Source organism: Tachypleus tridentatus, chromosome 12, assembly GCF_004210375.1.
Source record: "Tachypleus tridentatus isolate NWPU-2018 chromosome 12, ASM421037v1, whole genome shotgun sequence".
Taxonomy (NCBI): Eukaryota; Metazoa; Arthropoda; class Merostomata; order Xiphosura; family Limulidae; genus Tachypleus; species Tachypleus tridentatus.
The window spans coordinates 18006150-18033090 of record NC_134836.1 but is presented as its reverse complement, the minus strand read 5'-3'; the positions used below and the strand labels follow the sequence as shown (position 1 = coordinate 18033090).

The 26941-nt window shown below is 33.3% G+C and overlaps 1 protein-coding gene across 1 annotated transcript in view; it reads right to left on the bottom strand.

The window, feature by feature from the left end:
• LOC143235036 (vasopressin V1a receptor-like) overlaps positions 1-26941 on the bottom strand; it is a 117556-nt gene that overhangs the window by 73628 nt on the left and 16987 nt on the right. Inside the window, exons 3-4 of the mRNA XM_076472782.1 lie at positions 23778-23973; positions 12634-12819 (exon numbers count right to left, since the gene is read on the bottom strand). The gene's annotated coding sequence lies outside the window, so the exon portion shown is untranslated. The remainder of the gene's footprint in view (positions 1-12633; positions 12820-23777; positions 23974-26941) is intronic.

The following is a 26941-nucleotide window of genomic DNA, read 5'->3' as shown; positions in this document are numbered from 1 at the left end:
TAATATATATTCAAAGCAAGTAAAACGTATGCAAAAAAAATCGTTCTACGATTCCTTAGCACACTTTAACCTTTAGCTTTAAATATTGTTTTTTATTCTGTCAAAAGTCCACACATGATGGTTCAGTATTATTTAGAAATATTTTTCTCTCCGCTGTTATTACAATACAACAAAAGATAAATTCATATAAAGTATGTCCAGCTTAAAACAGTATTTTTATGTCCTTCAACATATAATGAAATTAAAAGAATAACAAATGGTTACAAATTGAAAAAGGTCTTGCATTGATAATCTAAAAACGGAAATTATAAAAAATATGTGTAGATTATGATTAAATATTTGGAATTTATGTTTTTAATCTACAGTTCTCTGGTGAGTCAATGGTAAATTTACGAACTTACAACGTTAAAATCTGACGTTTGATTCCTCTTGATGGACAAAGAGGAATTTTGTTTTGTTTGCACTAAACAACATCTAAACTTGAAATTTTTTGTAATAAGTTAAAAGCTAATTGAAATAGTTCCTGTATATAAAAGTGAAAACAAAAATTATTTGGGAAATTATTGCAGTACGTCATAGTTACCTCTTTTATCATATAGAATTGAAAAATTACTAAACCTATGATAAAATTTATTTAAACAAAAGCATAATTTACTTCTTGAGAATCTAAGTACTAAACATGCTTTGTTACATTTACTCGAAAAAAATCTTTTAATGCTAAAATGAAAGTAAAGCAACTGTTAATATTTGATGTTGTTAAGGCTTTTGATGTAATAACACATAACACATTACTAAAAAAATAGAAAGGGAAGGAATTAGAAGGGCTTAGCTTCACAATGTATATGTTAAGAGCAGTTATATCAATTCACCACCGACAATGTATTTTATTCCATAATAACCTGTTTAAGGACATATATCTGTAAATGATTTTTTAATCTAAATTTACTTACTTTAATTATGGAGCATAATAAAAAATTTATAAGTTAAATAGTTGTAAATATTAATTAAGTGTGGAAGTAAACAGTTTTAAGTATCTGAACTTTATACTGAAAAAACGTAAAGTGGAAACTACGTTAAATAATTACATAAAAATTAAGATATAAATGTAACATAAATTTTATTTAAAATATAATGGTATGAAATTATTGAGAATTAATTAATTTTCTTGGATTAATTCAGTCTTACAACGTGAAATAATTATGTAAAACAAGTTTATAAATTTAATTTTACAAAAATACTATATTGGTAAATATAGATTACTGAATATGCCAATAAGGCACTTATATGCGTTTAAAGATTTAAATCATATAGTGAAGTATTATGATAAACGTATGGAAATAAAAAACAAACCCGCAAAAACATTATAATTATATGACTCAAATATTAATAACTATGACTAAGTGGCACGGTAGTATGTCTGCAGACTCACACCGCTAGAAACCGGGTTTAGATACCCATGGTGGGCAGAGCACAGATAGCCCATTATATAGCTTTGTGCTTAATTAGAAACAGACAATACTAAGTAATGTATTAAGTCAGCTAAGATGTCAACTGAATATAAATAAATATCATACGTTATTAATTTAATATAAAAAATGTTTAAACCTTACTATATGTCTTTAAAATGATCATTTTCACGATGTATAAAAATTGCTATGTTAACATTTTAGTTTGATATCTTGTACAAGCGTATTTTTGAGATATCCAAAGTAAATGTGTACTTATCGTGTGTAAGTGTGTGTTGGGTGTAATAATAATCTTAGTAATTAAATAATAACCAACCTTCTATTATAAATTACTGCAAATAATGAAATATCCAATAATGATAAATTTTACTGAGATTAAATAACCGTCTAATAAGCTTTACTTTTCTATTTTTACTTGCACAGAACATTTAGTTGCTGCATTATTTCACCTTAGGACATATCATATTTGTGTTTTATTACTTATTTTTGTCATACAAGATACCCCAAGTGAAAGAGTTTTAAACATGTTGCAAAATAATAAGAAGTTTTTTTAAAGTACATTTCATTTTCTATAAGCAGTTTCTAACAAAGTAAACTACTCTGAAAATGGATGTAATTCTGCTAATTACAATATGTGTGTGTGTGTGAGAGAGAGCGAGAGTATAAAAACATTCAAAGCTGTGAAAAATAAGAAACCAGTATCAATAAAACAAACTCATTTGCGTAAACTTATCAGTTAAGATGTCCGACAAATAACACTTCTGTCTCTTCGCATTAACTAGCCCAATACAAAACTATAAATTCTTATTTTAAAGTTCACTCTTCTAAACGGCAATCCAAAATTTGATTGCATATTATAGGTGTTTAGTATGTTATATTATCACGACTTCAGAGCCTCACCAAATCATTACAATCGATGCCACGTTTGGTAATACGCTGTCTGACGACAGTGTGTTTTGACAATAGCCCTCTAGCATATTTTCAGCTGCAAAAGTCTCCGTCTTTAGGCTGTCATGTCTGAAGCACAAAAATCCTCCATGTAAAATTTTTATAAGCCATCTAGTATATGAGGACGGCAGTCTTCCAGCACACATTTTGAACAGTTGAATTATACAGAACTTCTAAGATAACGCTGCTTGTTTGTTTGTTTTGGAATTTCGCACAAAGCTACTCGAGGGCTATCTGTGCTAGCCGTCCCTAATTTAGCAGTGTAAGACTAGAGGGAAGGCAGCTAGTCATCACCACCCACCGCCAACTCTTGGGCTACTCTTTTACCAACGAATAGTGGGATTGACCGTCACATTATACACCTCCACGGCTGGGAGGGTGAGCATGTTTAGCGCGACGCGGGCGCGAACCCGCGACCCTCGGATTACGAGTCGCACGCCTTACGCGCTTGGCCATGCCGGGCCGTGATAACGCTGCTTCAGACGACTTGGCCAGTATGTCTTCGTATGAAATAGCATGAATACCCATTTAACTTTCAAACCATTTGAGTAATACGATGGATAAAGTGTAACTATTATAAATCCATAAGCCTTATCTTGATGATTCCATACCCCATTGGTCTCTTTTCCGTACAAAGCTAGTATTTCTGTATGGTAGAAAGCTTTCAGAACATTCATCAGATAAGAGGCAAAGCTCACCTTGTTCTCTGTATTCCCTCCTTGATCTCTAAATTTCTCTCGTAGCAGTGTCCAGCGAGATTGAAAGTCCATTAGAAAATGTTTCATAACTTGCTATGTACCATGTTTAGATAACAAACGGTATAAAAATAGTAAGAGATTAGTACAGTTATCAAGACACACAACCGCTTCGTCGAGTGTCAGTATGCTCATATCGTCATTTCTTCATATAACATTCATTCTTACATTCCTGTAGATGTCGTGGAAACAGCTTGTGTTGCATTCAGAGACGGGGAATCGTCTTTATTATGTTACCTGGAGCACGTGGACGACTATTGCCACTGACGTTTGTGTTCGTGGAATTTCACCTGTTACAAGATCAGATATATTGCTTGGATACCTCTTCTTGTAGTCTCTTTCTGGGTGATCCTGATATCTTGGGTTGATACATATTTATACATGTTTTTTAAGTATGAAGAATATTCTTGTACAATAAATCCTAAATCCTTGATCTGAACACATCTTTATGATCTCGATACATCAAAATTTTGCGCAGGAAAGAGTTTTTAGATATTTTTAGCAAAAGCAATCAATTTTAGTGGCTTTATCCTACCGAAAAGAGGCTCAAATAATGTCAAAATGTAGTTCTAGTACATTCTGTTCCACTGCGATTTTATATCAACTGTGGTTGTCATTCGTGTTACTAATTTGCATATTTGAAAATTACTTAATATTATATGGCATTTAACTATCCATAAAATGACAGAATATCTGTTTGTGCGGATTAACCACTACGAATAATCTCGAAAAAATACATAAACAGAGACATCTCATTTTAAAAGACAATGGGTGATTCTTTAGCAGTTAAGCCTGCGATGGCATGGTGGTTAGGACGCTAGACTCGTGTTCTCCGGGTTGCGATATCGAAACCTCTTGCTGTACATGTTTGTCTTTTCACTACAGGGCTGTTATAAGGTGACAGTTATTACCATTATTTGTTGGCAAAAAGTATCTCAATAATTGGTAGTGGGATATGTTGACTAGTTGCCTTACCTCTAGTCTATGAATTCAAAATTATGGAAGGCTGGTGCAGATAGCTCTCGAGAACTTTTGCTCGAAATTCGACAAACAAATGAATTCAAGGAGAATTCCATTCATTAGGACAATAATTTAGTTAACTTTGAAAAACCCTAGTAAAAAAGTACGTTTTCCTATAAAACATCTTTAGTAAGAACTTAACTGCATACTTTTTTACAAAGTTCAACTGAGTATTGTACTTGGAATAAAATATCTTAATTGCATTCACATTTTTCCAATAAGTGGATAAAGTTTGTTTATTTATAGGTAAACACAAAGATATACAATGGAATATCTGCGCTGTGTCCACTATGGGTATCAAAAACGAGGTTTTGGCGTTATAATCTTAGGGACTTACCGCTGAGCCTCCGAGGGTGGGGCCCGGCATGGCCAAGCGTGTTAAGGCATGCGAGTCGCAATCCGAGGGTCGCGGGTTCGCATCCCCGTCGCGTCAAACATGCTCGCCCTTTCAGCCGTGGGGGCGTTATAATGTGACGGTCAATCCCCCTATTTGTTGGTAAAAGAGTAGCCCAAGAGTTGGCGGTGGGTGGTGATGACTAGCTGCCTTCTCTCTAGTCTTACACTGCTAAATTAGGGACGGCTAGCACAGATAGCCCTCGAGTAGCTTTGTGCGAAATTTCAAAAAACAAACAAAAAACAAACTTCCGAGGGTGAGTTGATAAAGAATACTAAATCTTATTTCATCTTTTCTTCTTATAAAAGACACACTTTAAATACAAGTTTCCGAATATAATGCATATTAAAAGAAAGCTTAAAACTTTCCAAGAGGAGAATATCTGTTTTTTGTTAAACGTAATATCGGCTGTCTTCGTCCCTCCCACCACAGATATCAAGACACAATTTTTAGCATTATAAGCCTTCAGACTGACCACTAAGCCATCATGTTTGGTTTTTGAATTCCCGCAAAGCTACACAAAGGCTATCTGCGCTAGCTGTCCCTAATTTAGCAGAGTAAGACTAGAAGGAAGGCAGCTAGTCATCACCAGCTACAGCCAATCCTTGGACTACACTTTTACCAACGGATAGTGGAATTAACCGTACCATTATAACGCCCCAAGGGTGAAAGGGCGAGCATGCTTGATGTGACAGGAGCTCGAATCCGCGACCATCAGATTAAGTGCCTTAACCAACTGCCTATGCCGGGCCGCAGCTATCATGAGGAGCCTCAACAGCAATCTAGCAATTTTTTGTATATTAGCTATATCCTCAGAAATAAACTAATTGATTTGTTATTTATTAAACCTACGTCATATCGCAATTCCAGTTTTTTTAATAATAATACAGTTTAATAATACAACATATTTTACTGATTGTTGTATTATTAAAATGAAACTTGTGTAATTTATTTTGACAATCTCATTTTTCTTAATTAGATATTTCCATTTTCTTAGAAAAGCTTATTTCGGTTTCAGATACGTTTTTAACATTTCACTCACCCCAGTGACAGATATGCGTTTCCACAGCGATCGTTTTTATTATTAATATTGTCCTATACGCCAATGATTTGATTATACCGTGCTTAATTCAATCTACGTTTTATATGAGGATATCATATTTTTGTATTGTGCTTTTTTTTCTACAAGCTTGTTAATTTGCTAGCTGTGATCGCCATATATAAAATATTGGAAATTGTCAAATCCTACAGTTTTGTTTTCTGTTTTTCATATCTCTAAACGGTTTATATGCATAGACATTCGCAACTTCATAGTATGTATTATATTTATTTTCCTCAATTTTTAGCATTTTTGAAAATTTCAAAAATAACTATTTCCTGCAATGGAAAATATAGAAAACATTTATAGCTTCAAAAACCAATAATTTTATTTAAACATTTTATATAATTGATAAGTATAATTCTGATTTTCTAGTGCCAGGTTTCCTGTTTAAAACCTGATATCAGTATAAAAGCAGGAGCATTAGCTAAAGAAAATAAGTGTAATCTATTTGTCTGAAATTCGTGTTTAAGGATATTCGTAATCAAACAAGATTAAGCCCTTTTGAGCCGAAAATAAATATTTTGGTTGAACTAACACTACTAAAAATATTTTGCTTAAACCAACACTTTTAAAAATGAATATTCAGTTGATTGTTTTGTTTGTTTTTGAATTTCGCCCAAAGCTACACAATGGCTATCTGCGCTAGCCGTCCCTAATTTAGCATTGTAAGACTAGAGGGAAGGCAGCTAGTCATCACTACCTACTGCCAACTCTTGGGCTACTCTTTTACTTACGAATATTGGGATTGACTGTAACATTATAATATACCCACGGCTGAAAAGGCGAGCATGTTTGGTGAGAAGGGAATTCGAACCCACGACCCTCAACTAACAGTTGAGTGACTTAACCATCTGGCCATGCCGGGCCATTTCGGTTGAACTAACACTACCAAAAAGTTGTAAACGTAACTTGTAGGTGAATTATGTAAATACCTGTGTTATGAAGATCAATCATAAAACAAGTTAACCCTATAATAAAACTTTTAAAAGTAAGGTAACAAAATAGTCCCTTTTTTGCTTTGCTATCGTATACAACTAATAAAAAGCTTTTTACGTTATTGTTCGTATATGAAGTAACTTGCAGTATTGGATACTTTGCTATTATGAACCTCGAGAGTTTAAGGATCTCCCATAAAGACATGCTGACTTACAAGTTTAAACAGCTTAGTTAGTTTCGTAATTCTAACTATATATAAACTGATTTTTACAAATTTGAACAGTTTAGTTAGTTCTGTTATGTTAGCTGGAGATACATTGATTTACGAGTTAGAACACTTTCATTAGTTGTGTAATGCTAGACTTATTCTTTGATCAGGTAGTTAGATTTGTTGTGCAGTGTAGTTTCGTTTTCCTTTACTGGAGTTCTCTACGGTCGGTTTGAACATTGAGAATATCCTTGTTTCTCTGTAGTTCTTGATGCGACTCACACTTTAGATCCACTTACAAGCAGTGGCAGAAAATATTAAGAAATTATAATAAAATATTAATATTCATTTCAAGATTTCTCTTCTAAAGCAGACGAGCCTGCAGGGCACAGTTCTTGGCACAAGTTTTTTTTTCTCTTACATGCACCTTTGCGCTTACTATAAGATACTTAAAAAGGTTTTGGGGGCTAACATTGCTGAAGCTAAATTATACAACCACGTTTTCTAAAATCATGTTTTCAAATTTGTAGAAATCGTAACAGATTTACTATTCTTCTATTTCTTCAAGTGCCTACGTTTGTTTCTGTGCAGTTTTCCTTTTTTTTTTACCTGTGACGTATATTGTTGGATGATTATACTTTAATACATAGAACCACTTTCATAAAAAAGAAATTCCTGCCATATGACCAAAAATCTGTACCTTTTCAATCCACTAATGTTGTAGATTATTATAAAAAACTAGTTTGTCTAGTTCGAAATCAGTTAGAATAAAACTTCATCAAAACCATCAAAGCATGTCTGTCATTTCTGTAAGATACCTGTTGTACGATTGTTAAAGTTTGACAAAAAAAAAAGAAATAAAAAGAGGTAACACATAATGTATTTGTGCTCGCATGTGGTCGTAGCTTCATCAGATCACCCGGTTTTATTGATCTGGTTACTCATAAAAAGGCTGATGTAGTTAGGGAGGAATTTAGATCTTTTATGTCTGTTGGTTCTGTGTCTTTTAACAAAGGAGAGTGATAATCCATACGTATTTTAAGTGATACTGGGGCGAGTCAGTCATTGTTGTTAGAATGTATATTGCCTTTAGATTCGAGTTCTGCCATTGACGAGTCTTGCTCAATGTTTTTCTTTATAATATTTATTTAAAATTAGGCCTAGTGTCGGGACCATTTATAGTTGTAGTGACACTTACTTTTCCAGTTACTGGTGTATCATTATTGTTGGGAAACGATTTGGCGGGATGAAAGTTGTTGCCGAGCCAAAGATGGTTAGTAAGCCATTCGTCGTCTCATCTAAGGATGATGTTGTTGTTGTTGTTGAGGATAATCCAGCTGTGTTTTCGTCATGTGCTGTGACTCGAGCTCAGGCAAAGAAATTAAGCCGAAAAGAGATGATAGACACTTGTTCAGAGAATTATAGTATACATTTATCTAAGACATTTCTTTTATGAGTGGCAATGATGGACGTGAGGAATATTCTTCAACTGGTGAAGCAGATCTCTTCACTTTTTAAATATACACTCTCAAAGAATGACCTATAGAAAGTTCCAAATGGTTACTTTTTCATAAATGGTGAGCTCATGAGAAAATGAAGACCATCAAATGTACCAGCTTCAGAGGACGCGAATGAAGTTTTTCAAATCATTGTTCCAAAAACATATTTTGATGTATTGAAAGTGGCCCACGAACTTCTTATGGGAGGTCATTTAACTATAAGCAAGATATATGACAAAGTTATGAAACATTTCATTTTGGCCAAAAATTAAGCAAGATGTTTGTCACTTTTGTAAAACTTATCATGCATGTCAATTGGCTGGAAAACCTAATAAAAAATTTCTGTTACTTCCAACCTTCCAAGAGCATCTAAGTCTCGTAATAACTGATTATGTTAAGCCAAAAAGATAACATTTGTGTTTAAACATTTTCACGTGTTGTGTAATTTTACTATCATAAGATTATTTTTATTAATTGTTTTAATAATTGTCGTGATTTTTGAAACCTTATAATTCTTTGACAATGTACCGTATTTAATAAATTGTTATCAATATATATGTGTATATATATACATTGTTGTTGTTGTTTTGAATTAAGCATTAAGCAACAGAAGGGGCTATTTGTGCTCTACCGGGTTTCGATACCCGGTTTTTTGCGTTGTAAGTCCGCAGACATACCGCTAAGCCACTGGGGGGGGGGCATACACACACGCACACACAGAATATTTTAGTTAAAAATTGTCTCGTGACAAATTTTAATTCTCTATGGAGAGAGGTGTACCAGGTTTAAGGTTTCACATTTATTTTAATGCCTACGTTCGTTTCAGTGAAGTTTTCTTTTTGCCTATGACGTATATTGTTCGCTGTTTATTGTGCAACCTCTTCTGTTCTCGAAATTTATAAAAGATTATTGAGTAAGAATAAATGATGTACTAGGTGTGTATGTAATACTAGTAATTGACAGTATTGTCGCCAAGTGAACTTTGTTGGAAGTTCCAGTCTCGCGTGATTGCTATGTAAAAACCGACGCGCCGAGAGTCAAATAAGAATATTATTCGTAGCTACAGTCAATGTTCTGTAGGCCTAGGAAGCTATAGTTGTCATTAATGCCTATTAATCGAAAAACTACAAAAATTAACCAGGAATTTTATAGATTTCGAATTAAAAATCCTTCAAATTCGACGAATTACTTCGGACGTTAAAATTTCTACGACGATATTAGATATCTTAATTTTCACACATTGGTGTGAAGCCAATCAAGAAACGATAGCAAGCTAGCTTAAGCGAGGAATGAAAATAGCAACTCAGAATAAATTTGTTCATCGTGGAACTGGATCATGGATAAAATATTCAGTTCTACAGTATAGATAAAACTAAGTATAGTCTGTAAATTTGTAAAACTGCTGTATATGAATCTTTATTTATAATAACTATTAGCAACAACTGTTATCATTAATTGTATTATTTTTTGTTTGCATGTTAAAATGTATTTGTGTTTATAAAAAAGTGTGTATATCAATTTTGTTGACAAATACCATATATTTGATACACTATATTTAATATTTAATTAACTACTAAATTCAAACTTCCGTTTACTTGAAATGGTAATATGTGGCGTAATAAATCGGAGACACGTCCGAAATAAATAATAATACAAAATGAAATGTCATTGGTATAAACAATGTCGCGAATGTATTCAAACTAGAAATACACAAAATTAAATTTTTCGTGATTCACAGTTCCATGTACTTGCTATGATTCATTTCAATATTTTATATTCAAAGAAATTTATTAGAGCAAAAAACAAGCAATTCATACGTCACAGATCCATCTCTGTCATTTTTTGTGCAAGGTAAATTTTTTTTAGATACTAAGTGAAGTGAATAGCAAAGCCATAACGATTGTTTAGCGTGTGTATGCTTTGCCACCTGGCAATTCACGTATAAGGTAGCTCCAAAATGCATTATTTACAAAGGGGGCCACTGTGGGGCTTCTTTCATTAAATCGTCTTTCAAGTTTATTAAAATAACGGATATGCTTATCAGAAAATTTATTAGGGTAATATTTCTATTTATAAATAAAATATAATTTTATTCAAATTCCTGAAAATTGTCACACGTAGCGGTATACAGAACAAAAAGTGATAAGAAATCATGTAAAAAATTCTGTAATTGAGTGTAGGAATGTAGAGGGCGTGCTTAGATGTTGGATTATATTTATTAATATAGGTATAAAAGTGTTCCTTTGTATTGGTTTATTTTGGGCTTGAGTTGTTGTATAAGTAAGGCTTCTTTAATTTTGCGTTTGTTTCTTTATTTAGTATTTGGGTGTTTTCTATGGTTATATTGTGTTTATTTGACTTGCAGTGTTCGAAAACGTGAGAAGGTGACTTTTTGTGCTCTTCGAATCTGGTTTCCATTTTTCTACTTGTTTTTCCAATATAGAAGTCGTTGCAGTTATCACATTGTATTTTATAAATAATGTTGGTGTGATGTTTGTCAGTGTAGTTTTTACGTAGTATAGACCTCAATTTTGTGCCTGGTTTTTGAATAAATTTGGTATTAACTGGAATGTCATATTTTGTTGCTAGTTGTCGCCAAATGTTGGTCATTTTTCTCCTGATGTTAGGAATACATGGTATGCAACCGTATATGGTTTCGTGATTTTTTAATTCGTGGGGTATATTTAGTTTTATTAGTTTATTTTTGCTTTTTGTCTATGTGTTTGCATATAATGTTTTTACGGTTTGTATACAGAAAACGAAATGTTTAATAAATCCATTCTTGAAGGCTTAGTTAAGCTCTTACAAGACACAACAGTTTCAATGAATAGTAATTTTGCTAATCTAAAACAAGGTTTCAGCTACAAACAGCTACAGAAAATATCATTGCCCTCGTTTCTATTAGATTTTAATTGAAGACTGCAGTTATAACAACTGTCTCAAGTCCAACCAACTTCTAGCTAGGGACTTTAGTTATAACAAATATCACTCTCTCAAGTCCAACTAGATTCTAGCTAGAGATAGCAGTTATAACGAATACAAATTCTCGCCACTCTAACCAAGTTCTGCCTACTGACAGCACAGTAAATGGTACTAGTGTTTAGTTTTTAGTCGAATAGAGTAGTTTCGGAAAATACAGCTCTCGTTAGTCTAGCCTGGTTATAGTCGAAGGACAATTTCGAGAAATATCAGTTACCGCCCACACAACGAGACTGAAACTGAAGATGGAATTTCTAATAAATGAAAAGTGGAAAGAAGGAAAATTTTCTAATTAAGTTTTACTCAGAATGATGAATAATTGGATATTTAAGTGCAGATAGCTGTAAGCATATTCATATGACTTCATAATAACGGTACTCATAATCTACGGACTTCAAATTAAAGATTGTGGCTAACTGTGACTAAGAAATAGGTCATGTAAAATATAGCATCAAACTAAAACATTACCGTTTCTGTCACTGTAAGAAAATATCCACTCCTTATTCAATGGTAAGTCTTAAAACGCTTAAATCTTGGATTCGATTCCTCTTAGTAGATAGAACGCAGATAGCTAATTTATAGCATTGAGCTAAGACAACAACGACACACTCTTTTACAATGCCATTATTAATTGATTCTCTGTTTATGTTGAGCCGTTTACTTCATTATACTTGATTCATAGATGTGTTATTGATTATTATACAAACAAGAATGTATGCAATTACTTTCTAGTACATGTAGATAGTTTATTTATAGCTTCTGATCAAAAGCCAGCTAACTAAGCAGATCAGACCTAAAACAGTTTAATAATATCAGATGCAATAATGAAAACAATTCAATACAACAAATTGAATAAAATTTCTTAATCAGTGATGTCGCGAAAACCTACTTGTAAAGAAATATATATATATGTAGAAACGTTTGGGTTGAGAAATTTTTTTACATGAAGGAGCGAACAACGTTTCGACCTTCTTCGGTCATCGTCAGGTTCACAAAGAAAGAAATAAGTAACTGACCGGAAGTTGGCCACATGCTTAAAAGGGGTTGTGTAACTGGGTGTCGGAATGTATAGGGCGTGCTAAGATGTTTGAATATATAATTTTATATTATTATTATTTATATTATTTTTAATATAAGTATAAATGTGTTCCTTTGTATTGGTTTATTTTGGGCTTGAGTTGTTGTATAAGTAAGGCTTCTTTAATTTGAAACGTTATATGCATCTATCTTTGTTATCAAAGGCGAAATGTGTTCAACCTCTGAACTATGATTATGGTCTTCATTAATAGCAGAATCTTACCTGAATAGGCACTTATTTGGTCTTACCTTTGTGAGTTGATCTTTCTTGTTTTCAAGGTTTCCACCGTAGTCAGTAACGAGTTCCTCCAGGACAGGAGACACTAGTACCTGACCGACGGAAGTGATTCGATGCTTTCTCGTGGTTTATTGTCTGTCTCGTGGCTATTTAATATATGATGGCGTAAGTTGTGTTCATAACGTGTCTTGCGCCATCTGCTGGCAGTTAAAACAAAACACCTTCTTACATGGTTATGACATCCAACATTCCTTCCTAATCAACTTACGTTATTACACCACAGAATATACAAACATTTCATTAGTTAATGCTGTCTATCAGCACTGTGGGAGTTCGTTAATTTATGAATGACAGTGATATCTAGGCGAGTTCTTTTTTCTATTGTGGGTATAATTACTGATAAATATATTGTTAATCCCCCCTGGTATGTTCCGACATATTACTCTTTAATTTCAGACATCGTGCGAAATCATATAGAATTAGGAGCTTGAACTATGTTTTACAAGAGGCGTTGTAATATGCTTTTAAATTATTAATGTTTTACTACCTTAAAAAAAGCACTATAGGATTTTTGGTACAATTCGTTTTGAGATTTTTTTCTAATTGATCTAAATTTCCAGTCTTTAAAAACATGAAAGTAAAACGTCACAAAAAGACATATTATTCCATAAGTTATAAGCAAAAATAATCAGACACGTGTAATCATCGTAACTTGTAATCCTTTTAAACTTAAGCCATTGTTTAAAAAACAATGCTTTAGAGTAAGCATGATTTGAAGAAATGCGCTATTAATGGGATTTGATATATTGCGCTTGTCTGATTAAAAAATAAAAACAAAAGGAGTTTAATTCTGACTTAGTTTTTTCGATTTTTGTTTTTAAAAAGCTAAACATTTTAACCAAACAAACTGAAAGGTTTCGAAGGCTTATTTATTGAGAATTCTAAATACTTATTTGCTCGCAATACGTAATTATAGACGGCAAAAGAGTCAATAAATTATAACTGAGTTCGCTGATGTATATACATTTATTTACTTCTGGGTTATGCGTTGTTCTTTTCTATTTCCTTCGGAATTTGAAGAATACAACTACTAAGTCTAACAATGAAAAAAAAAGTATTACATACAATTTAAATACATAGGTATTTCAAAAAGCATTGTAAGATAAATCGTTTGTTTGTTTGTCTGCAGCTAAGCATAGAACTACACAATGGGCCATTTGTGTTCTGCCCATGACGGGTATCGAAACCCGTTTATTAGCGTTATATTTCCCTGATATTCTGCTGTACCACTGGGGGGGGGCAGATGAATCGAAAGTGAGTAAATTAAAATTAATAAGAAATTTCCGAATTTCATAATATTTTATATATCTCCATCTTTTCATAGCTATGCCGTGAAAACGATGTTTTCTTTAATGTTCATAAACTGCGCTATTTCACTAAAACTGAAAAATAATACTATTGTAGTAATCCTACAGTCGAGACCATATGCATTCCAAAATTATATCACAGATTTTGATACAAACTCTTTCACATAATTACGTGGCTGTGATACTCCGATATATAGCTTCTATTTAGTGTTTCTTTCACTTTTATAAACTGGTTTACTTAGAACGTTTATGGTAAGTATAGCCATGTGTTTATGAATGATATAAGCGATTACTTAGACTTCACATGGCTTCACAGGGGCAAGCTTCACGCCTTTTAACTATCGTCATGGTAGGCTCATAACAACTAGCCCATTGAATAGCTTTGGGCTTAACATAACTTCACCTTGATACTCACATTTTAGCTAAATATTTAATAAATTACTTATGTTTATCTTGTATCCTTCTGACTTGTTTATGTTTATGTTTTTACTCTGCTCCCGTAGAGAGGACCCGACATGGTCACGTGGTTCAGGCGCTCGACTCGCATCCCCGTGACATTTAACATGCTTGCCCTTTCAGTTAAGGAAGCGTTATAATGTGACATTCAATCCCACTATTCGTTGATAAAAGAGTAGACCAAGAGTTGGCGCTGGTTGGTGATGAGTAGCTGTCTTCTCTCTAGTCTTACACTGTTAAATTAGGGACAGTTAGCGCAGATAGCCCTCATGTAGCTTTGTGCGAAATTCAAAAACGAACAAACAAGCTTGTAGAGAGGTAATTTGAATTTAAGCAATATCAGCAGTTAAGATAGCATAGTTAATTTACACAAACATATAAACATACATACAGCAACGTTTTTAAATACTGTCGTAGAACAAGAAACTATAAAGACAAAACAAAAGAAACAAACCACGAGCATTAATCATAAAAAATTGTACTTTTTAAAAAATATTTCACCTGTACAGGTAGTTAGGACACTCTGCTCGCAAACTGGGGATCACGGATTCGACTCTCTAGCATACCAAACATGGTCCCATTTTCAGCCAGAAGGGGCTTTATAACATTCGACCAATTCCCTTATTTGGTGGTAAAAGAGTAGCTCAAGAGTTGGCGCTGGATGGTGATAACTAGCTTCCTTTTCTTAGTCTTACACTGCTAAATTAGAATCGGCTAGCGCAGAGAGCTCTTCATCGCCTTCTAATAGCTTTGCTCGAGATTCATAACAAACCACACTTAACACATTTTACCTAGACCAGAGGAAGAGATCGACGGTGAACGTTACCCTTCCTGTGAAGAAGATGAAAAAAACGAGCTAGACCTTTAACTTAATAAAAACAGTCTTCATACAATTCGAATTATTCGTATCCACCTTGCAGTTCAAGCTAGACGTGATTATAGGATAAAACACTTTAGTACTTGTATCACTTTATTCCCTCATATAAATAATGTATATATTGTTACCATTATAGCCAACTTTAGCCTAAGGTTTACATAACGTGCGAGTGAGGACTATTATTACATCTTTCAGTAGATTGCCAAATGCTGTGACATTTAAATAATGTGATAATATGACTAGTTTGCTGAAGCTATTAAATGTTCAATTTAATTTAAGGGAGGCCGTTACAAATAATATTATTTTTAAAAATATATGCTTGTTTTTGTTGATGTATTTTTTTATAGTTTTTTGCACAGATTCTCGAAAGTTGCTCCCACCAGTCGTCCATAAATCAGAAATGTTAAACCAAAAGGAAGACAGTTAGTCAACACTACACAACTTTTTCACCAACGTAAATGCGATTTCCCCTTACATTATAATGCTCTCAAGACGGTTAGGAATTACATGTTCGGTGACGAGATTCGAACCTGAAACCCGCAGATTGGAATTCATGTGCCCATAACTCTAAGTTATGTTAGGTCCAAAAACATATTTTATTTACGAAAGAATGATGTGTTTGAGACTGAAAAATCTTCTCATTTAGAACAATTACGTTTTTACTAAAGTAAACTATACACTTTTAGAACACGTTTATATTAAATCTGTACCCCTTGTGGAACAGCAGTATGTCCGCGAATTTACAACGATAGCAACCGGGTTTCCATACTCGTGGTGAGGAAAGCACAGATAGCTCATTGTGTAGCTTCATGCTTAACTTCAAACAACAACATTAAATTCTTTGAACCTAGAATGCCGTATGACCATGAATATGTTTTTCAAAATGTCACATCGTACATATTGTTTCTACATACAAATCTATTGTAGTTATAATTATTGTACGAAACACCTTTTTTGAAATTAAGTAAAGTCTTTAAGAATCACTTCTTTAGTAATATTGTGCAATCTAATCAAAATGTTTTACATGTAAAAATACAGCCAAGTTAAAATAAATGGGTCAACCATTTTGATATTGTTGTTATTGAAAAACTATACAATTCGCTGTCTAGCTTCCATCTGCCACGATGAATCTAATCTTCGATTTTAGCGTTATAAACTGGTAAACTTAACGTTGATCCACACTGGAACGGATAGCCATTTAAAGATGTGATAAAAAAATCGAAGGTACATAAAAAAAGGCTAAAGTTATGGTGTAAAAGTAGATAAGTTAAACAAGAAAAATGGTGAAACTTGGTTCCTTTTTTTATGCAGTTTGTTCTTTGTTTTGTTGCAATAAAAAGAGTCAGTATAATTTTCTAATGTTAATTTCGCTAATGTTATTAATTAAAATATTTAATACATCTTACTGGCCAGGTGGATCAAGGCATTCGACTCGTAATCCGAGGGTCGATGTCTTATTTTTGTTAATTTTAGGTATTCATTATTATATCAGTATTGTAGTAGTATAGATTATTTTGCGTTGTTAGCTTAGTATACGGATGCAACACTAATCTAAATTTCCTACATTTGTTGTTTGTTGAATTTTCCGACGGCTCCTGTACCCGCCATTACTAATATTGAGGAAATAAATTAGAAGGATTGCAATCAGTCAATATCATCTACACAAACTCTCGGATTTCAAACTTATACGTTTACAGACTTATTATTAGTACAAGTACAACTAAGCCTAAGATTAAAATATAATGCCTAACTGATACGCGAGTTCATTTTTTCGTAGTTTTAGCTTTCTTGAATGATAACTGCTTAAATGTACATTCACTTAACTTCGGTAAAAATTCAATATTTATACATAATATAGATCTTATAGAAATGTCATTATTATAAATGTTGATCTATAACATATAATGTATAATGTTTAATGTACAGGACAGTTTAGAATTAGGAAAACAGAAATTGGGGTTTGGTTATTTTCTCTTATTTCTTTTAAGGTCCATTGAAGTTGCTACTTAAATTTATTAAATGGGATATAATATTAGAAGAAACTTGTGGAGATTATTGGATGGAAGAAAACCGATGTCATGGTCTGAGAGAAATCTCCTAAAATTTATAATGGCACTATAACTAATAATACTGTATCAAATAATCTTTCTTGGATTAGATACTTGGTGTTAAAAAAAATTAATAGTGATAAAATAATAATGTTAAAAAAGTCTGTTTCTTATAACAAAGTTACATCAGGCTGTATACTGTGTCTACCGAATAGAATCAAACCCCTGGTTTTAGCGTTTTGAATCCGTAGATTTAGTGCTGTTCCAGCGGACTACAACAATATTAAAATGAAATTAAATAGATTCACATAATACATAAGCAAGTTAGTGGTGGTTACCAATCTGTTTCCTCCATGTTATCAGTAGTTTGGATTTACGATTTGTTTGTTTGCTTTGTTTTAAATTTCACGCAAAGCTACACGAGGGTTATCTCCGCTAGCTATCCCTAATTTAGCAGTGAAAGATTAGAGAGAAAGCAGCTAGTCATCATCATCCACCGCCAATTTATTTGTTACTCTTTTGCCAACGAACAATGGGATTGACCGTGACAGTATAACGCCCCCGCGGCTGAAAAGGCGAACTTGTTTGGTGGAACGGGTATTTAAACTTTCGAATCACAGGTGGTACCATTTTACCTTGCCTGCTCATTAACAACGTGTTGCAATGGGATTCAATTAGTGGTGGAAGGAGAGTCTATGCTGTGACCAATACTAAAAGTTTCAAGCATGTAAATGATTAAACCATTGCTTATTTAATGCAATATACATAATGGCTTACAAGTTATTGTGTTGTTCTCTTTACTTTTAGAGCTATTAACAAATAATAATTACCAGGTGATTAGGTGGAGATTTTGTTTGTTTGTTTTTTGAATTTTACGCAAAACTACACAAGGGCTATCTGCGCTAGCCATCCCTAATTTTGCAGTGTAAGAATAGAGGGAATGCAGCCAACTCTTGGGCTACTTTTTACTAACGAATAGTGGGATTGACTGTCATATTATAACGCCCCCACTACGTGTTCATTTATGAACTTATTAAAAAGTCTTAGTATTATGTTTGTTATAGTGAAATGTCTAATTTTAGAGTTACTGTGAGTTAAGATTTATCATGTTGAAGTAACAAACATGTTAATTGTAAGAAACCTTTAGCTGTTCCAAAGTACTATTGGAATATTTCTTTTTAAGTATTAGAGTATTAATATTGTTGTTTTCTACCGCAACAGAATCGTATGCGACACACGGGCTAAACTGCCATAGGTCAGCGATCCTTAATGTTCAGGTTACACTGTCCCTAACAGAATAATAAAGTCTGTTGTGTGGAATAGTAGTATAAGTTCGTTGTTTTTTATATTTTAAGATTACTTTGAGTCATCAGGTACATTTTTTCGTAGTTAAACACAGTTTTTTTGGCTTAACGTTTAATGTATAAATAAATTACTTTTCTTAAAACACACACTGCTACTCTAAGTGGAGTAGAACCCGTTTCATTCTATCGTAATTTAATATGAGATTTTAACTTCTGAATTTTCACTTGAAAAGTTAGAAACTTTCATCGTACATTTCACCAAATTACATTTTGAGGCAAAATAGTTTAAATTGAATTAAAATTCACTTATCGGCTATAATTTAACTTGTTAATTTATTCTTATTTTAATAGCAGATTACTGATGAAGTTAGGGTGTTAGCGATTGAAAAATGCTGTTTTCGTTAAAAATAAAACCCTTTAATAATTATTAAAGCAAAATGACCTAATCCTAGCAATTCTGAAATTCATCTTGTGTCACTAAAGTCTGTTTTATTTCCTATCATACTGAAATGTCATAAATCAAATGAAGTAAGTATTTTCTAAGCTTAAAAGAAATGAAACAAAGAAAAATATTAATTATGGTGAAAGTTATTTACAAACATCGTTTCTTTTTTCGCATTTATTACAAAGTGGTCCATAAGTTAGCAGCCCCCACGAGCACCATGTGTTTTAGATTAATGTATGACCACAAGCAAATGAGAGGTTGCATAACACAAATGATCACAGACGTTTTCTGTTGAAAGTCTCGTGTCATTCACTCAGAACAATTTTACGTGTCGTGCAATTAGTTTTAAGCCCTCCCATGTAGACTTTTGTTTGTTTGTTTTTGAATTTCGCACAAAGCTACTCGAGGGCTATCTGTGCTAGCCGTCCCTAATTTAGCAGTGTAAGACTAGAGGGAAGGCAGCTAGTCATCACCACCCACCGCCAACTCTTGGGTTATTCTTTTACCAACGAGTAGTGGCATTGACCGTCACATTATAACGCCCCCACGGCTGAAAGGGCAAGTATGTTTGGCGCGACGGGGATGCGAACCCGCAACCCTCAGATTACGAATCGCACGCCTTACGCGCTTGGCCATGCCAGGCCTCCTATGTAGACATAACTTAAGAAACAAAAACGTTATTTTCCATTATATCAAAGCAATATATGCATATTCATCCAAAAACATTTGATCGAAAACAACACACCAAAAATTATGTTTTAGCGCAAACAATGGATGATATTTCATAAACACAGCAATAAATAAAGTAGGTTGGCATTATCTACCTCGCACCATTTTACTCATATGCTGTAAAACCGAATTACTTTGAGTGTGGATTTCATCATATTACGTTTTTCAGTGTAACTCAAAACTTCAGTTTTACACCACACGAATAAAATGGCGTGAGACTGGTAATGCTAATCTACTTTATTTTGATATGTTTATGATATATCATCCATTGTTTGAGTTGAAGCAGAATAATAGCTGTTGTTTTTCCTAAGCCGTTTTCGGATGAATTGCACTGATCTTTTTGCGTTACATCAACCCAAGACACTTATCCCCAAGTAACTTATATCTGGAAGTAACATTCTAATATTACACAACTTAACGAGGATTAGAAAGTGTGCTATGTTTAAGAATAGCAACATGCTAGAAAGAGCCGAAAACAGCGGTGACATCTGGTGATACACCCTCTTTCTCTAATCTCAGCTATACAAAATGAACTCTGGAAGCGAGAGGGACAGGTACAAAAAAGGAAAGGAGGATATTTTAAAAGTTAATTTAAGTCCTTTTTCATTCATTCTTATATTTGGCATGCTTTCAATAATAACTATTTAGGGTGATACCTCGGTTCTCGAACGACTTCCTTTCGGAACATATTGTTTGAAAAAAAAAAAAAAAAAGAGTCTCGGTTGTCGAATATAAACTCGGTTCCCGAACCAAGTTGTCGTGGTCCGAACCCCCGAAATAACCCGACTGATCAAAGAAGGATAATGAGAGCAGCAAATCAAAAAGTTGTTAAAGACACAATAGAGGTGAAAAAAAAGATCTCATAGCGAAGTATGAGAGTGGTGTTCGCGTGTCTGACCTTGCTACACAGTTTGTTATGGTGAAGTCTATAGTCCGCGCTATACTGAAAAATAAAGAGGTCGTCAAAGGAGCTGATGTTGCAAAAGGAGTTGCTTACGAAACAAAGATCACAAACAATGGAAGAGGTACAAAAACTGTTGTTGATTTGGGTAAACGAAAAGCAGTTAGCTGGTGATAGCATTTCTGAGACCATTAATTGTGAGAAAGCAAAGCAGTTGCATGCTGACTTCCAGTGAGAAATAGGTCCAGTGAGTCTCAAGCTGGTTGTAGCTGTGCAAAGAGACAGAAAAGAGAAAGAACCCCAGAAGGAGAGTTACCTGACGTTTTAATGGAAGGTGACTCCCCTTCCAAACAATAATAGCCCTCCTACTATCCACGTTCCTCACCACCTTTCACTTACGCCATCAGCTCTCCTCAGCACAGGTAAAGTGCAGTTAAATTTTCATTTATCGTTTCTTTATTGTGTTTATAGTTTCTGTGATTGACTTTATGCATGCAAGTATTATTATACAGGTATAAATAAGCAATATTTTTACTTAAAATGCTTCATAATGCGTGATTTTTGGAGGTCTGTAACGGATTAATTTAATTTACAGTGTTTTTACGGGAAAAATTTATTTGGTTTTCGAACAGCCTTGTGGAACGGATTAAGTTTGAGAACCGAGATATCACTGTATTTACAACTAAAAAGAAGTGGGTAAGTATACAAAAATTGTATTAATTATTTCGTGCCATCAACGCTAGGATTAGTATTTATAGTTAAATGTGAGATGTTTGGATCTGATGGTCGTGGTCGCTTGGTTCTCACGTTGTAAGCGCTCAGTGTAGTTTCCGCTATTGCACTTGGCGAGATTACTTCTTCATGAAGTTTTTTTTATTTATTTAACGGCGAAATTACTTTGTCGAAAGTGTAAAATCAATTTTAAATTCTTTTTTTAGTCAAATTTTTTAAGAGTATGCAAAATGAACTTCCTTATTCATATTCACAGCTTGAAAAAAAAGATTGCACAGATTTATTTTATTGCAGGACAAACATTGGAGGCTAAAGCTTTTTAAGTGACTCTGAAATCAAAAGTAAGCAAAGACGGTGAACAAGTTTGAAAACATGTTTTTGCCGAACCTAATATCAAGGCTAAAGTTAATCATTTTGAAAAATTGTAATAAACCTAAATATTTTATGCTTAAAGAGAAAATGCTGCAGTAATTTATTTCTGTTTGTTTGGTAGAAGGTGAACGTAGACAAGATGCAAAAGAACATCGATTTGAAAAATGTAAGTAGTTTCAAAGGGTTTTATTACAAAATGTTAATTAAATTATTTTGCTGTTAAATAAATTGAGTTAGAACTGGCATGTACAATGAGTGAAGAATACCTTCATATGCTAATTGTATAATGAACTTAATGTATCAGGTAATGTTGTGTGATTATTTTGCAGTAGGCATTTAACACTTCATGTTAGTTTATGAAGTACGTTTTTATAGCTGTAATAAGTCTATGTTTGATGATAAATACGGTGATTCTGTATTATCGAATTTAGATTAATTATAATTGTTGTGTTTCTGTTTAAGTATATAAATGAAAATTGCTGTATTTATGTGGATATACAATTATGTGAGGGATGTGATTTAAGGCGCTTTCAGGAATGGACAAAAACTATAGTTAACGTGCTTTAGGTTCCCTATATATTATATAATATCCAATGTGCTCTGACCTATTAACTCTTTTTGTAAGCAGCCATTGCGTTTTTGTCGTCTGAGTCTTTGATAAGTTTATTTTTATACCAGAACGCACATCAACATTTAGGTTTACAACTTTCTCAAAGATATGTTTATAACAGTTGACTATTGACCTTTTTCCTGAATAAAACTATTAAAGTAAGTTTAATTAATAAAAAATGGCAATTCAGTAATTCTTATATTACTTCTATGAGCTTATGCTGTAAAAAAAAATCTATATAGTAGCTGTGTGTTGAGTTTTTTTTATAGTAAGACCACATCGGGCTATCTGCTGAGCCCATCGAGTAGAATCGAACCCCTGATTTTAGCATTGTAAATCCGGAGATTTACCGCTGTACTAGCTGCGGGGCATATAGTAGCTGAATATATTAAAACCATTCTTGTATTTGCGGTTGCTTTGTATATAAAAGTATATATGGTTTATATATATGGTTTCTGAAAGTTTCGGATAACGACTGCCACTTCTTTTCTGTTCAAATACTTATTCTAATATGATAACTAATGGTTTAATCACGTTAAATGACAGTATAATCAGGATTTTTTGTTTAGTCATTATACATCTTTGGTATCATGTACATTCAGAAAGTTATGATTAAATCATGAAATCTTATCAAAATAGAATTTTAATTTATCAAGAGCGACGTGAGAGTGTATGGGCGTTTCTTTTAATATGAAACAGACATTTACACCTACATTATACGGTCTTTACTAATCCATGCCTCAGTGAATATCCGCAGTGCAGCAAAGGTAGACTCACTCGTGCATGAACGCGTGTTCTTTATTTGAATCATGTATGAATGGAAGTGGTTAAAGTAATTAATTTATCCATTACTTCCTTCTAAATACAAATGTTACTTTAAGAAAACTTTGAGCTAAGTTTCATAAAACGTACGATTACTCGAGATCAAGTGTTTCACGTGGGTTTTACACCTGATAGACAGCGTTTGAACACATTTAATCACCCAAATTCGACCGAAAACCTGTGTAGTTGGTTTTTACACGGCCGCTAAACCACTGTGTGAGAGTTTTGAAACGAAAAATGAAGGAACAAGAAACGGCTCACAACGCTTTACTCGGAATAAGTTTCAGTAATAAACAAACGTCGTAGTATGAAGTCTATTTCACGTATACATGTAAACACAAACTACGGACTTTACTAATAACGTTTCACCCTGCACGAATCAACACTACACAAAGAAGTCACTTATAAACAAGAATCGCACAATAGTATTGTGTAAATCTTTAAGAAAGAAAAGTGTTAGTCAAGATAGAGTTACAAATTCTCTTATCTCACCTTCTCGCAATCATATTACAAGGAAATGAGTCGATTTATTTCTTAGAGCTCATTACTGTCCTAAGGTTATCCTCACTCAATTTGTGCTTCGTAATTAGTTTTCTTTGTCCTCTGTACGATTGTTCTACGAGATGAAACAAAATGTGCCACTGACTCCAAAATAGGATCACATCGAGAGTGAAATGTTAAACGTCCACTAAAGAAAGCCTAGAGTTAGTATACCTTTATAAAAGTCCAGATAAAGACTTAAGCTTACCAAGTTTTTACTCTTTTTATTTGACATATGTAAAATAAACGTATCACGTAGGTGTTGATTTATCAGCTCAGTATGTATATTATGCAAGAAAATAAAAATAGATTGGTTGAAAAGAAAAAAATCAATATCTTCTATCAGCTTGTACACTATATTTTGCATAATCAAATTATATTTATGGCAGTTTAGTGTATACATTAGCATAGATAGAGAAAAACAGTTTATTTTCCCCAGAAAACAGATACAGTGTACGTTATACAGTCTTCATTGTCACCTCATTTTCAAATTTCAAATCGAACAGTTTGAAGCTACAAAATAAAACTGGTGTGATCGTAGAAAGTGTGACGAGTTGGTATCTGGAGAATAAAACATAGTATACTCCTTCGATTGGTACCGATTCAAAAATATAAATTGCGAATGTATTGTTAAATATGCATTGCGCAAGTCCAATCTGTTCTCTACAATTGTAGAAGATTCTCGAGTGTAAGAATCATCAATATATGTTTTACAAAACCACTGGCGTATCTTCGAATATTTTTGAACTTTCGAGAATCTCGCTTTAAAGTTTATAAACCGAATCGCGCTGAGAGAATAGAATATTGTTTGGTCGTTATAGTCAGTATAGTATAAGCCTCAGAAACTATCGCTGTGACAAAAGCTTATTATCTGGAAAACTATAAATATTTGACCAGGAACGCTTACAGATTTCGAACAATAAAAACTTCAATAAATTAACTTCGAACGTTAGTACTTTTACAAGGACTATGATTACTGTCGTCAGGAAAGAGACTCATGCGTGAAGAATAGAGCTAGCTAGTATTCCAGTAAAGTGAAGTGTATCAACACAAAATTAGTTTACGCCTCGTGGACCATTGATAAAATATTCAGATCCATAACAGACAGAAGACTGGGTGTAGTTTGTAACTTTGTAAAATGATTGTATATGTTATTATTTGTAATAACTACTTGTAATAACCGTTAATATCAATTGTATTATTATTTATATATTAAAATAGGATTTGTGTTAAGAAAGAAAATTATGTGTATCGGTCTTATTGGCAAATATCATAAATTTGATAGAAATTGATTAAATATTAATGTATGCAAGTTAAAATTACAATTTTCGGTTATTTCAAATCGTAATACGTAACGTACGTAAAATAATAAATCGGAGGTTTGCCCGAAATAAATTATATGTAAAATATACACCAGTAAAAGTGTTATTAAAACATGTAACAGTAAATGGTAAAACAATTATTTTAAAAAACATATCTTGGTGTTTAAATGTTCTTTTCATACTTATCACGTGTTATTGATAACATTTCAGAAACATATCCAAAATAAGAATTTCATTCTCTTTCTCGCGCTACAAAGTTCAGCTTCTTTTAAGTCTATGTAGCTTTTTATTCTTTTCTTAGATGAAATAATAGAAAAAAAATTTCAACAGTTCAAATATCGCCGTCCTTAATTCTGTAAAAAATGGCTAAAAGAAAGTACCTCAGTCAGCAGCTCTAGCCGTCAGGAGGTCTGATGTTTAACTAGAAAATGTTAGACTTTTACTCTTATATCGGAGCAATACCTGAAAGTGCAAGCGTATTCAGTGGCATAAAGTCTCAATCTCGATTCCTGAACCATAGAAACAAAATATCTTATCTTTTGGCTACGTTTGCCCCTTTTTAAAAAACACACAAAAACTTTACAATATGGCACCTTCAGAAATATTTGGGTTTGTTTTGAAACTTAGAGCAAAGCTACATAATGGCTAGCTGCGCTAGCCGTCCCCAATTTAGCGGTTATAGATTAAGTGGAAGGCAGCCAATCAGCACCATCCACCGCCAACGGTTGGGCTACTCCTTTATCAGTAAATAGTAAGATTGGCCGATACTTAATAACGGTCCAACAGCTGAACGGGAGAGCATGTTGGGTGTGATGCGAATCCGAACCTAATACCCGAAGGATTTGATAAATTATTACTATATAACAACGTAAAGAAGTGAGACTTGCATAGCTTTAGATAGAAGTGTCAAGAACACCTGCTATCGAGTAAACATGTGGACAAAGTGTGAATAGCCTTCTGCTAATAACACACGTAGCGTGAGACCAAGCATTAATCAAACATCAATAGCAGCTAATGTCGAATAAACTTGTAGAGAAAGTATGAACATACCTAAAAGTCAATTGGTCAAAGACTTATACATAATATTAGAGAAGACCAATTAACATCTTAGATGAGAACTTATGAATCACATTTTTGAGCGTCTTAGTTTAATAACAAGAAGAAACATAACCTTTATTTTGTAGTTGAAAAATACCTTTCGAAAGCTAAAGGTACATTTGCACTTTATTTTGAATTATGCCCTCTGGCATTTGTTTTATTAAGTTACTGTAAAAATGATATATAACAACAACAGATTAAAAAAGCAATGACGAACATCGTTGCCATAGCAATACACACCTCCGCAGACTTCAGTGTTTCATGTAACATCGTTGCTAAAAAGCGATTTATATTACCTACAAAATGAGTTGTTAAAACTATTTTTACGTTTTACTTTTGAAGTAATAGTGGTAAAAAAATCGTATCCCCCGTTGTTAATTAGCATACAAATCAACAAGATAGGATTTTACCTACTTTTACAAACCTAGAATATTTCCCGACTTACAGCTTTCACTGTTTGTTTTGCTTTTTTGAACTTTACGCAAAGCTACACAAGGGCTATCTGCGCTAGCTGTTCTAAATTTAGCAGTGTAAGACTAGAGGGAAGACAGCTAGTCATCACCACCCACCGTCAACTCTTGTGCAACTCTTTTACTAACGAATAGTGGGATTGACCGTAACATAATACACTCCCACGGCTGAAAGAGCGAGCATGTTTGGTGTAACAGGGAACAGCTTTCATAGCGAAAACAAATG